Raw genomic sequence first — 11,827 nt, forward strand, 5'->3', positions numbered from 1 at the left:
TGCAGAAGCTGTTGTTGGAGTGACCAACATAGACACCTCTGAGCATGCTGGCACTTCTCAAGGTAAGATTAATTTTTTTGGACAAATGCAAACTTAACTTAAATTGGGCTGCAGGATGTATTTAGTCATGTGTTTGATGTAGTAACATATAATTGTAATCTTCTGTTACATCATAACTTGCATAGCACTAGTGTAAAAGGCAATTTCATTGAACAGTGCAATGCATCATGGGAGTTGTAGTTTTTAGGTCTAAATCATTATTCATCAATGCAATATGTACATTGTCAGTTTGCCTATCAAATAATTGTTACACACATGGTAAATGAAGATTTAAAAGGCGTCCTTCTTCTGGAAAACATTGTCTTTATTAGAAATCTTTTTTCTGAGAAGACATTACATTGATTTCATGCTTCATTTTTTAATTATAGATGTACTAAAGGCTAATGAGGCAAACCCTTTTGATGACATCAGCATGGATGTACATAGCCATTCAGACAATAACACCATGAGTTCCTCACCCTCTGTGCATGTTAAAAAAATCAGAAAGTCAGTGCGGAAAGTACTTGAATCAGACTCTGAGCAAGATGCCAATGTCACGGAATATGTGGTTGAAGATTCTGAGAAGGCTGCCACTTCCAAAAAAAACTTTAGTGGTCGTAGAAGAATCCAAGAATTCTACCGAAGAAGGCCTCGCACTACAAATCCAAATGACTCCACAGTGGATGATGTCCATGCTAGTACAGTAGAACTCAAATTATTGAAAGTCCAGCGTCTTCAGGGGAAAGACCTGAGAGTGATAAAGGGACAAATGAGTCACATAGTGGAAGACATCAGTGGAATCAATAAGAGCTTGAAAACATTATGCAAGGTCATTGAAGGGGCACATACTGCCTCAAATCTGAATTCAGAGCGTGTAGCAAATGCATTAGTCACATTAACTGACATTTTTCAAAGTCAAAACATTGCCAACTGCAATAGACATTTGAGAGCTGTTGCAAGTATGCACACATATGCCCGGGCTCTGAATAGGGTGACCAGCAGCAATGCACGTGTCATAAAACACACAATGCGCATGCAAAAGGGCATCAAAAAGTGTTGTGCTGAACTATGTGAAGGATTTAAAAATATTAAAAGAGGGGATCATGTGCTGCCAACTGATGACAACAAGAATACAGCTTTTGAAGGCAATGTGATCAATGAATCTGCAGGAACCAGTGTTGCTGCACACACAGATGACGTGTGTGAAAGGCGTAGTAAAAGAGGAAAAGAAATGTATATTTCCCCATGCATGGTTTCTGAATCCGTGAAAACTAAAGCTTTAGGTTTGCGTGGAAGGAAGAAGTGATTACTTGTAATTGTTGAATTTTATTTTACACATTTTCAATGTTCAATGATATGGACTAAGAATTACATTAGGCCAATTTCTTGAATTGTTTATCTTTTAAGAAAGTCTTTTTTTGAATATTTTTTTCAAACTACTACTGTGTGCAACATGGTTTATTAAAGTGTTCACCTTTTGAAGCATCAAAATATGTTTCCTACCTTTTATTAAAAGTAATGTTGTGTGATTTCTTCCCTTCTTCTTCTCCCTTCCGCTGCGTCCGGTCCATGAACTCTTGCATGTCGTTGTTGTGGCTGGTTGAAATTATTTGGTAGCAAATCATCCTCATGTAGTTCAAGGCCTCTCCTAGTTGCTAGGTTGTGCAACACTGCACATGTTGCAACTATTTTGCAACACACATCAGGCCGATATTGCAAGGCTCCTCCAGTCTTATGCAGTATTCTGAACCTGGACTTCATGACCCCAAACGTCCTCTCTATTATGCTGCGTGTTGAGATATGGGCCTTGTTGTACAGTTGTTCTTTGCGGGTAGTTGGATTCAGGTATGGGGTGAGAATGTAAGACCTCAATCCATATGCACTATCTCCTACATTGATAGATGACATATGTAAGTAAAACATCACAGACATTGCAATGGATGTCAGAATCATTACAATTTGCATTAAATTAAATAATAATTACCTAACAAATATCCATCTCCAAATTCTCCAGCAAGTAGGCGATCATGAATGGCACTATGTTTGAAAATATAAGAATCGTGGGCACTACCTGGGTAGCTGGCAACTAAGTCAGTGATGATTCCTTTGGAATCACAGATTGCTTGTATATTTAAAGAGTGGTAACTTTTTCTATTTCTAAAAATGTACTCATTAGCAGCTGGTGGACAAATGGGGACATGTGTTCCATCAACACATCCTATGACATGTGGGAAGTGTGCCACGTTATAAAAGTCTAACTTGGTCTGCATTAACTCCTGATGCGTTGAGGGGAAAATTATGTGGTGATTTATCCTATGGAGCATTGCATTCAGGAAGTCATTGAAGAATCTAGACAATGCACTCTGTGACACACCCCCTGCAACTGCTATTACCCCTTGGAAGGAGCCAGAGGCTAAAAGGTGTAGACAACATAAAACCTGCACATGGGTGGGTATAGCTTGAGTTCTACGCGTCTGCCTTTGCAGTAAGGGGTCCAACTCTGCAATTAAATCAATGATAGTGTCTGCATTCAGTCTATACTTATCATATATGTCAGCCTGTGTCTGCCCAAGCAAAGTAATGTGCAACCTGAAAACCCTTTCACTGAGTTCTCTTCTCCTCCTCCCTGCTGCTCTCATCCGCCATCTACGTGCTAGGAAAATTGCTGCTGCCATCCTGGAAGGGATCCAGAGTCATTCTGAGGTCCCTTTTATAAGTAGGTAATCATTTCAACATGTGTTGTTTTGAAAAAATAATTTACCACCTGCTCTCACTTCTTATTTTTGCACTTCCTAAATGTGTTTTCTGAGAATTACTGACATGTGCGAAAATTGATGCATTCCGTTTTTCGCATTTTTTTAAGGAATCGCAAAATTTGCGATTTTTTAACGAATCGCAACAAGGATTGCGAGTTTCTAAGGAATCGCAATTGATTTTGCATTTTTTTAAGGAATCGCAAAAGTAATTGCGATTCCAAAATGGACAAAAAAATGATGCATCTCATTTTCAGATATTGCATTCGCAAACGGCCGATTTTTGCGATTCGCACCGTTTGCGAATGCAAAATCTGTTGATGCATGTGCCCCTGTATCTTTTGAGCGCAGTACTGAGCCTGAAAAGCGTTTACAACCCCACTTACAAGTAAAACTAGCTAAAATGTGCCTGGCTGCTGTTCACTGAATAGCTCATTCTGGGTACATTTTTGGTATACATTTGCTTCTGCAGGGTCAGCTGAGCAGTGAATTTCTACTTAACTACCTCCTATCAGGAGAGACCTCAGGGCTGCATCTTTTGAGCGCAGTACTGAGCCTGAAAACCGTTTACAACCCCACTTACAAGTAAAACTAGCTAAAATGTGCCTGGCTGCTGTTCACTGAAAAGCTCATTCTAGGTACGTTTTTGGTATACATTTGCTTCTGCCGGGTCAGCTGAGCAGTGAATTTTTACTTAACTACCCCCTATCAGGAGAGACCTCAGGGCTGCATCTTTTGAGCGCTGTACTGAGCATGAAAAGCGTTTACAACCCCAGTTACAAGTAAAACTAGCTAAAATGTGCCTGGCTGCTGTTCACTGAAAAGCTCATTCTGGGTACATTTTTGGTATACATGTGCTTCTGCCGGGTCAGCTGAGCAGTGAGTTTCTACTTAACTACCTCCTATCAGGAGAGACCTCAGGGCTGCATCTTTTGAGCGCAGTACTGAGCCTGAAAAGCGTTTCCAACCCCACTTACAAGTAAAACTAGTTAAAATGTGCCTGGCTGCTGTTCACTGAAAAGCTCATTCTGGGTACATTTTTGGTATACATTTGCTTCTGCCGGGTCAGCTGAGCAGTGAGTTTCTACTTAACTACCCCCTATCAGGAGAGACCTCAGGGCTGCATCTTTTGAGCGCAGTACTGAGCCTGAAAAGCGTTTACAACCCCACTTACAAGTAAAACTAGCTAAAATGTGCCTGGCTGCTGTTCACTGAATAGCTCATTCTGGGTACATTTTTGGTATACATTTGCTTCTGCCGGGTCAGCTGAGCAGTGAATTTCTACTTAACTACCTCCTATCAGGAGAGACCTCAGGGCTGCATCTTTTGAGCACAGTACTGAGCCTGAAAAGCGTTTACAACCCCAGTTACAAGTAAAACTAGCTAAAATGTGCCTGGCTGCTGTTCACTGAAAAGCTCATTCTGGGTACATTGTTGGTATACATTTGCTTCTGCCGGGTCAGCTGAACAGTGAATTTCTACTTAACTACCTCCTATCAGGAGAGACCTCAGGGCTGCATCTTTTGAGCGCAGTACTGAGCCTGAAAAGCGTTTCCAACCCCACTTACAAGTAAAACTAGCTAAAATGTGCCTGGCTGCTGTTCACTGAATAGCTCATTCTGGGTCCATTTTTGGTATACATTTGCTTCTGCCGGGTCAGCTGAGCAGTGAATTTCTACTTAACTACCTCCTATCAGGAGAGACCTCAGGGCTGCATCTTTTGAGCACAGTACTGAGCCTGAAAAGCGTTTACAACCCCACTTACAAGTAAAACTAGCTAAAATGTGCCTGGCTGCTGTTCACTGAAAAGCTCATTCTGGGTACATTTTTGGTATACATTTGCTTCTGCCGGGTCAGCTGAGCAGTGAATTTCTACTTAACTACCTCCTATCAGGAGAGACCTCAGGGCTGCATGTTTTGAGCGCAGTACTGAGCCTGAAAAGCGTTTACAACCCCACTTACAAGTAAAACTAGCTAAAATGTGCCTGGCTGCTGTTCACTGAATAGCTCATTCTGGGTACATTTTTGGTATACATTTGCTTCTGCCGGGTCAGCTGAGCAGTGAATTTCTACTTAACTACCTCCTATCAGGAGAGACCTCAGGGCTGCATCTTTTGAGCACAGTACTGAGCCTGAAAAGCGTTTACAACCCCACTTACAAGTAAAACTAGCTAAAATGTGCCTGGCTGCTGTTCACTGAAAAGCTCATTCTGGGTACATTTTTGGTATACATTTGCTTCTGCTGGGTCAGCTGAGCAGTGAATTTCTACTTAACTACCCCCTATCAGGAGAGACCTCAGGGCTGCATCTTTTGAGCGCAGTACTGAGCCTGAAAACCGTTTACCACCCCAGTTACAAGTAAAACTAGCTAAAATGTGCCTGGCTGCTGTTCACTGAAAAGCTCATTCTGGGTACATTTTTGGTACACATTTGCTTCTGCCGGGTCAGCTGAGCAGTGAATTTCTACTTAACTACCTCCTATCAGGAGAGACCTCAGGGCTGCATCTTTTGAGCGCAGTACTGAGCCTGAAAAGCATTTACAACCCCAGTTACAAGTAAAACTAGCTAAAATGTGCCTGGCTGCTGTTCACTGAAAAGCTCATTCTGGGTACATTTTTGTTATACATTTGCTTCTGCCGGGTCAGCTGAGCAGTGAATTTCTACGTAACTACCCCCTATCAGGGGAGACCTCAGGGCTGCATCTTTTGAGCGCAGTACTGAGCCTGAAAAGCGTTTACAACCCCACTTACAAGTAAAACTAGCTAAATTGTGCCTGGCTGCTGTTCACTGAAAAGCTCATTCTGGGTACATTTTTGGTATACATTTGCTTCTGCCGGGTCAGCTGAGCAGTGTATTTCTACTTAACTACCCCCTATCAGGAGAGACCTCAGGGTTGCATCTTTTGAGCGCAGTACTGAGCCTGAAAAGCGTTTACAACCCCAGTTACAAGTAAAACTAGCTAAAATGTGCCTGGCTGCTGTTCACTGAAAAGCTCATTCTGGGTACATTTTTGTTATACATTTGCTTCTGCCGGGTCAGCTGAGCAGTGAGTTTCTACTTAACTACCCCCTATCAGGAGAGACCTCAGGGCTGCATCTTTTGAGCGCACTACTGAGCCTGAAAAGCGTTTACAACCCCACTTACAAGTAAAACTAGCTAAAATGTGCCTGGCTGCTGTTCACTGAATAGCTCATTCTGGGTACATTTTTGGTATACATTTGCTTCTGCCGGGTCAGCTGAGCAGTGAATTTCTACTTAACTACCCCTTATCAGGAGAGACCTCAGGGCTGCATCTTTTGAGCGCAGTACTGAGCCTGAAAAGCATTTACAACCCCAGTTACAAGTAAAACTAGCTAAAATGTGTCTGGCTGCTGTTCACTGAAAAGCTCATTCTGGGTACATTTTTGGTATACATTTGCTTCTGCCGGGTCAGCTGAGCAGTGTATTTCTACTTAACTACCCCTTATCAGGAGAGACCTCAGGGCTGCATCTTTTTAACGCAGTACTGAGCCTGAAAAGCATTTACAACCCCAGTTACAAGTAAAACTAGCTAAAATGTGCCTGGCTGCTGTTCACTGAAAAGCTCATTCTGGGTACATTTTTGTTATACATTTGCTTCTGCCGGGTCAGCTGAGCAGTGAATTTCTACGTAACTACCCCCTATCAGGGGAGACCTCAGGGCTGCATCTTTTGAGCGCAGTACTGAGCCTGAAAAGCGTTTACAACCCCACTTACAAGTAAAACTAGCTAAATTGTGCCTGGCTGCTGTTCACTGAAAAGCTCATTCTGGGTACATTTTTGTTATACATTTGCTTCTGCCGGGTCAGCTGAGCAGTGAATTTCTACGTAACTACCCCCTATCAGGGGAGACCTCAGGGCTGCATCTTTTGAGCGCAGTACTGAGCCTGAAAAGCGTTTACAACCCCACTTACAAGTAAAACTAGCTAAATTGTGCCTGGCTGCTGTTCACTGAAAAGCTCATTCTGGGTACATTTTTGGTATACATTTGCTTCTGCCGGGTCAGCTGAGCAGTGTATTTCTACTTAACTACCCCCTATCAGGAGAGACCTCAGGGTTGCATCTTTTGAGCGCAGTACTGAGCCTGAAAAGCGTTTACAACCCCAGTTACAAGTAAAACTAGCTAAAATGTGCCTGGCTGCTGTTCACTGAAAAGCTCATTCTGGGTACATTTTTGGTATACATTTGCTTCTGCCGGGTCAGCTGAACAGTGAATTTCTACTTAACTACCTCCTATCAGGAGAGACGTCAGGGCTGTATCTTTTGAGTGCAGTACTGAGCCTGAAAAGCGTTTACAACCCCACTTACAAGTAAAACTAGCTAAAATGTGCCTGGCTGCTGTTCACTGAATAGCTCATTCTGGGTACATTTTTGGTATACATTTGCTTCTGCAGGGTCAGCTGAGCAGTGAATTTCTACTTAACTACCTCCTATCAGGAGAGACCTCAGGGCTGCATGTTTTGAGCGCAGTACTGAGCCTGAAAAGCGTTTACAACCCCACTTACAAGTAAAACTAGCTAAAATGTGCCTGGCTGCTGTTCACTGAATAGCTCATTCTGGGTCCATTTTTGGTATACATTTGCTTCTGCCGGGTCAGCTGAGCAGTGAATTTCTACTTAACTACCTCCTATCAGGAGAGACCTCAGGGCTGCATCTTTTGAGCACAGTACTGAGCCTGAAAAGCGTTTAAAACCCCACTTACAAGTAAAACTAGCTAAAATGTGCCTGGCTGCTGTTCACTGAAAAGCTCATTCTGGGTACATTTTTGGTATACATTTGCTCATGCCGAGTCAGCTGAGCAGTGAATTTCTACTTAACTACCTCCTATCAGGAGAGACCTCCGGGCTGCATGTTTTGAGCGCAGTACTGAGCCTGAAAAGCGTTTACAACCCCACTTACAAGTAAAACTAGCTAAAATGTGCCTGGCTGCTGTTCACTGAATAGCTCATTCTGGGTACATTTTTGGTATACATTTGCTTCTGCCGGGTCAGCTGAGCAGTGAATTTCTACTTAACTACCTCCTATCAGGAGAGACCTCAGGGCTGCATCTTTTGAGCACAGTACTGAGCCTGAAAACCGTTTACCACCCCAGTTACAAGTAAAACTAGCTAAAATGTGCCTGGCTGCTGTTCACTGAAAAGCTCATTCTGGGTACATTTTTGGTACACATTTGCTTCTGCCGGGTCAGCTGAGCATTGAATTTCTACTTAACTACCTCCTATCAGGAGAGACCTCAGGGCTGCATCTTTTGAGCGCAGTACTGAGCCTGAAAAGCGTTTACCACCCCACTTACAAGTAAAACTAGCTAAAATGTGGCTGGCTGCTGTTCACTGAAAAGCTCATTCTGGGTACATTTTTGGTATACATTTGCTTCTGCCGGGTCAGCTGAGCAGTGAGTTTCTACTTAACTACCCCCTATCAGGAGAGACCTCAGGGTTGCATCTTTTGAGCGCAGTACTGAGCCTGAAAAGGGTTTACAACCCCCGTTACAAGTAAAACTAGCTAAAATGTGCCTGGCTGCTGTTCACTGAAAAGCTCATTCTGGGTACATTTTTGTTATACATTTGCTTCTGCCGGGTCAGCTGAGCAGTGAGTTTCTACTTAACTACCCCCTATCAGGAGAGACCTCAGGCCTGCATCTTTTGAGCGCACTACTGAGCCTGAAAAGCGTTTACAACCCCAGTTACAAGTAAAACTAGCTAAAATGTGCCTGGCTGCTGTTCACTGAATAGCTCATTCTGGGTACATTTTTGGTATACATTTGCTTCTGCCGGGTCAGCTGAGCAGTGAATTTCTACTTAACTACCCCCTATCAGGAGAGACCTCAGGGCTGCATCTTTTGAGCGCAGTACTGAGCCTGAAAAGCATTTACAACCCCAGTTACAAGTAAAACTAGCTAAAATGTGTCTGGCTGCTGTTCACTGAAAAGCTCATTCTGGGTACATTTTTGGTATACATTTGCTTCTGCCGGGTCAGCTGAGCAGTGTATTTTTTACTTAACTACCCCCTATCAGGAGAGACCTCAGGGCTGCATCTTTTTAACGCAGTACTGAGCCTGAAAAGCGTTTACAACCCCAGTTACAAGTAAAACTAGCTAAAATGTGCCTGGCTGCTGTTCACTGAAAAGCTCATTCTGGGTACATTTTTGTTATACATTTGCTTCTGCCGGGTCAGCTGAGCAGTGAATTTCTACGTAACTACCCCCTATCAGGGGAGACCTCAGGGCTGCATCTTTTGAGCGCAGTACTGAGCCTGAAAAGCGTTTACAACCCCACTTACAAGTAAAACTAGCTAAATTGTGCCTGGCTGCTGTTCACTGAAAAGCTCATTCTGGGTACATTTTTGTTATACATTTGCTTCTGCCGGGTCAGCTGAGCAGTGAATTTCTACGTAACTACCCCCTATCAGGGGAGACCTCAGGGCTGCATCTTTTGAGCGCAGTACTGAGCCTGAAAAGCGTTTACAACCCCACTTACAAGTAAAACTAGCTAAAATGTGCCTGGCTGCTGTTCACTGAAAAGCTCATTCTGGGTACATTTTTGGTATACATTTGCTTCTGCCGGGTCAGCTGAACAGTGAATTTCTACTTAACTACCTCCTATCAGGAGAGACCTCAGGGCTGTATCTTTTGAGTGCAGTACTGAGCCTGAAAAGCGTTTACAACCCCACTTACAAGTAAAACTAGCTAAAATGTGCCTGGCTGCTGTTCACTGAATAGCTCATTCTGGGTACATTTTTGGTATACATTTGCTTCTGCAGGGTCAGCTGAGCAGTGAATTTCTACTTAACTACCTCCTATCAGGAGAGACCTCAGGGCTGCATCTTTTGAGCGCAGTACTGAGCCTGAAAACCGTTTACAACCCCACTTACAAGTAAAACTAGCTAAAATGTGCCTGGCTGCTGTTCACTGAAAAGCTCATTCTGGGTACATTTTTGTTATACATTTGCTTCTGCCGGGTCAGCTGAGCAGTGAATTTCTACTTAACTACCCCCTATCAGGAGAGACCTCAGGGCTGCATCTTTTGAGCGCAGTACTGAGCCTGAAAAGCGTTTACAACCCCAGTTACAAGTAAAACTAGCTAAAATGTGTCTGGCTGCTGTTCACTGAAAAGCTCATTCTGGGTACATTTTTGGTATACATTTGCTTCTGCCGGGTCAGCTGAGCAGTGTATTTCTACTTAACTACCCCCTATCAGGAGAGACCTCAGGGCTGCATCTTTTGAGCGCAGTACTGAGCCTGAAAAGCATTTACAACCCCAGTTACAAGTAAAACTAGCTAAAATGTGCCTGGCTGCTGTTCACTGAAAAGCTCATTCTGGGTACATTTTTGTTATACATTTGCTTCTGCCGGGTCAGCTGAGCAGTGAATTTCTACTTAACTACCCCCTATCAGGGGAGACCTCAGGGCTGCATCTTTTGAGCGCAGTACTGATCCTGAAAAGCGTTTACAACCCCACTTACAAGTAAAACTAGCTAAATTGTGCCTGGCTGCTGTTCACTGAAAAGCTCATTCTGGGTACATTTTTGGTATACATTTGCTTCTGCCGGGTCAGCTGAGCAGTGTATTTCTACTTAACTACCCCCTATCAGGAGAGACCTCAGGGTTGCATCTTTTGAGCGCAGTACTGAGCCTGAAAACCGTTTACAACCCCACTTACAAGTAAAACTAGCTAAAATGTGCCTGGCTGCTGTTCTGTGAAAAGCTCATTCTAGGTACATTTTTAGTATACATTTGCTTCTGCCGGGTCAGCTGAGCAGTGAGTTTCTACTTAACTACCCCCTATCAGGGAGAGACCTCAGGGCTGCATCTTTTGAGCGCACTACTGAGCCTGAAAAGCGTTTACAACCCCACTTACAAGTAAAACTAGCTAAAATGTGCCTGGCTGCTGTTCACTGAAAAGCTCATTCTGGGTACATTTTTGGTATACATTTGCTTCTGCCGGGTCAGCTGAACAGTGTATTTCTACTTAACTACCCCCTATCAGGAGAGACCTCAGGGCTGCATCTTTTGAGCGCAGTACTGAGCCTGAAAAGCGTTTCCAACCCCACTTACAAGTAAAACTAGCTAAAATGTGCCTGGCTGCTGTTCACTGAAAAGCTCATTCTGGGTACATTTTTGTTATACATTTGCTTCTGCCGGGTCAGCTGAGCAGTGAGTTTCCACTTAACTACCCCCTATCAGGAGAGACCTCAGGGCTGCATCTTTTGAGCGCACTACTGAGCCTGAAAAGCGTTTACAACCCCACTTACAAGTAAAACTAGCTAAAATGTGCCTGGCTGCTGTTCACTGAATAGCTCATTCTGGGTACATTTTTGGTATACATTTGCTTCTGCCGGGCCAGCTGAGCAGTGAATTTCTACTTAACTACCCCCTATCAGGAGAGACCTCGGGGCTGCATCTTTTGAGCGCAGTACTGAGCCTGAAAAGCATTTACAACCCCAGTTACAAGTAAAACTAGCTAAAATGTGTCTGGCTGCTGTTCACTGAAAAGCTCATTCTGGGTACATTTTTGGTATACATTTGCTTCTGCCGGGTCAGCTGAGCAGTGTATTTCTACTTAACTACCCCCTATCAGGAGAGACCTCAGGGCTGCATCTTTTGAGCGCAGTACTGAGCCTGAAAAGCGTTTACAACCCCACTTACAAGTAAAACTAGCTAAAATGTGCCTGGCTGCTGTTCACTGAAAAGCTCATTCTGGGTACATTTTTGTTATACATTTGCTTCTGCCGGGTCAGCTGAGCAGTGAATTTCTACGTAACTACCCCCTATCAGGGGAGACCTCAGGGCTGCATCTTTTGAGCGCAGTACTGAGCCTGAAAAGCGTTTACAACCCCACTTACAAGTAAAACTAGCTAAATTGTGCCTGGCTGCTGTTCACTGAAAAGCTCATTCTGGGTACATTTTTGGTATACATTTGCTTCTGCCGGGTCAGCTGAGCAGTGTATTTCTACTTAACTACCCCCTATCAGGAGAGACCTCAGGGTTGCATCTTTTGAGCGCAGTACTGAGCCTGAAA

The 11,827-nt window shown here is 43.6% G+C and overlaps 1 long non-coding RNA gene across 1 annotated transcript; it reads right to left on the reverse strand.

Annotated features, from left to right (window-relative positions):
- Positions 1-665: 665 nt before the first annotated feature.
- Positions 666-2,058, reverse strand: LOC147667158 (uncharacterized). The gene is made up of 3 exons (XR_015304493.1): positions 2,024-2,058; positions 1,543-1,928; positions 666-787 (listed from the first exon to the last, which is right to left on the reverse strand). It is a non-coding gene; the product is annotated as an uncharacterized LOC147667158 (long non-coding RNA).
- Positions 2,059-11,827: the final 9,769 nt, after the last annotated feature.

The sequence above is a fragment of the Lissotriton vulgaris genome, unplaced genomic scaffold (genome assembly GCF_964263255.1).
Source record: "Lissotriton vulgaris unplaced genomic scaffold, aLisVul1.2 SCAFFOLD_498, whole genome shotgun sequence".
In the NCBI taxonomy this organism is placed as follows: domain Eukaryota; kingdom Metazoa; phylum Chordata; class Amphibia; order Caudata; family Salamandridae; genus Lissotriton; species Lissotriton vulgaris.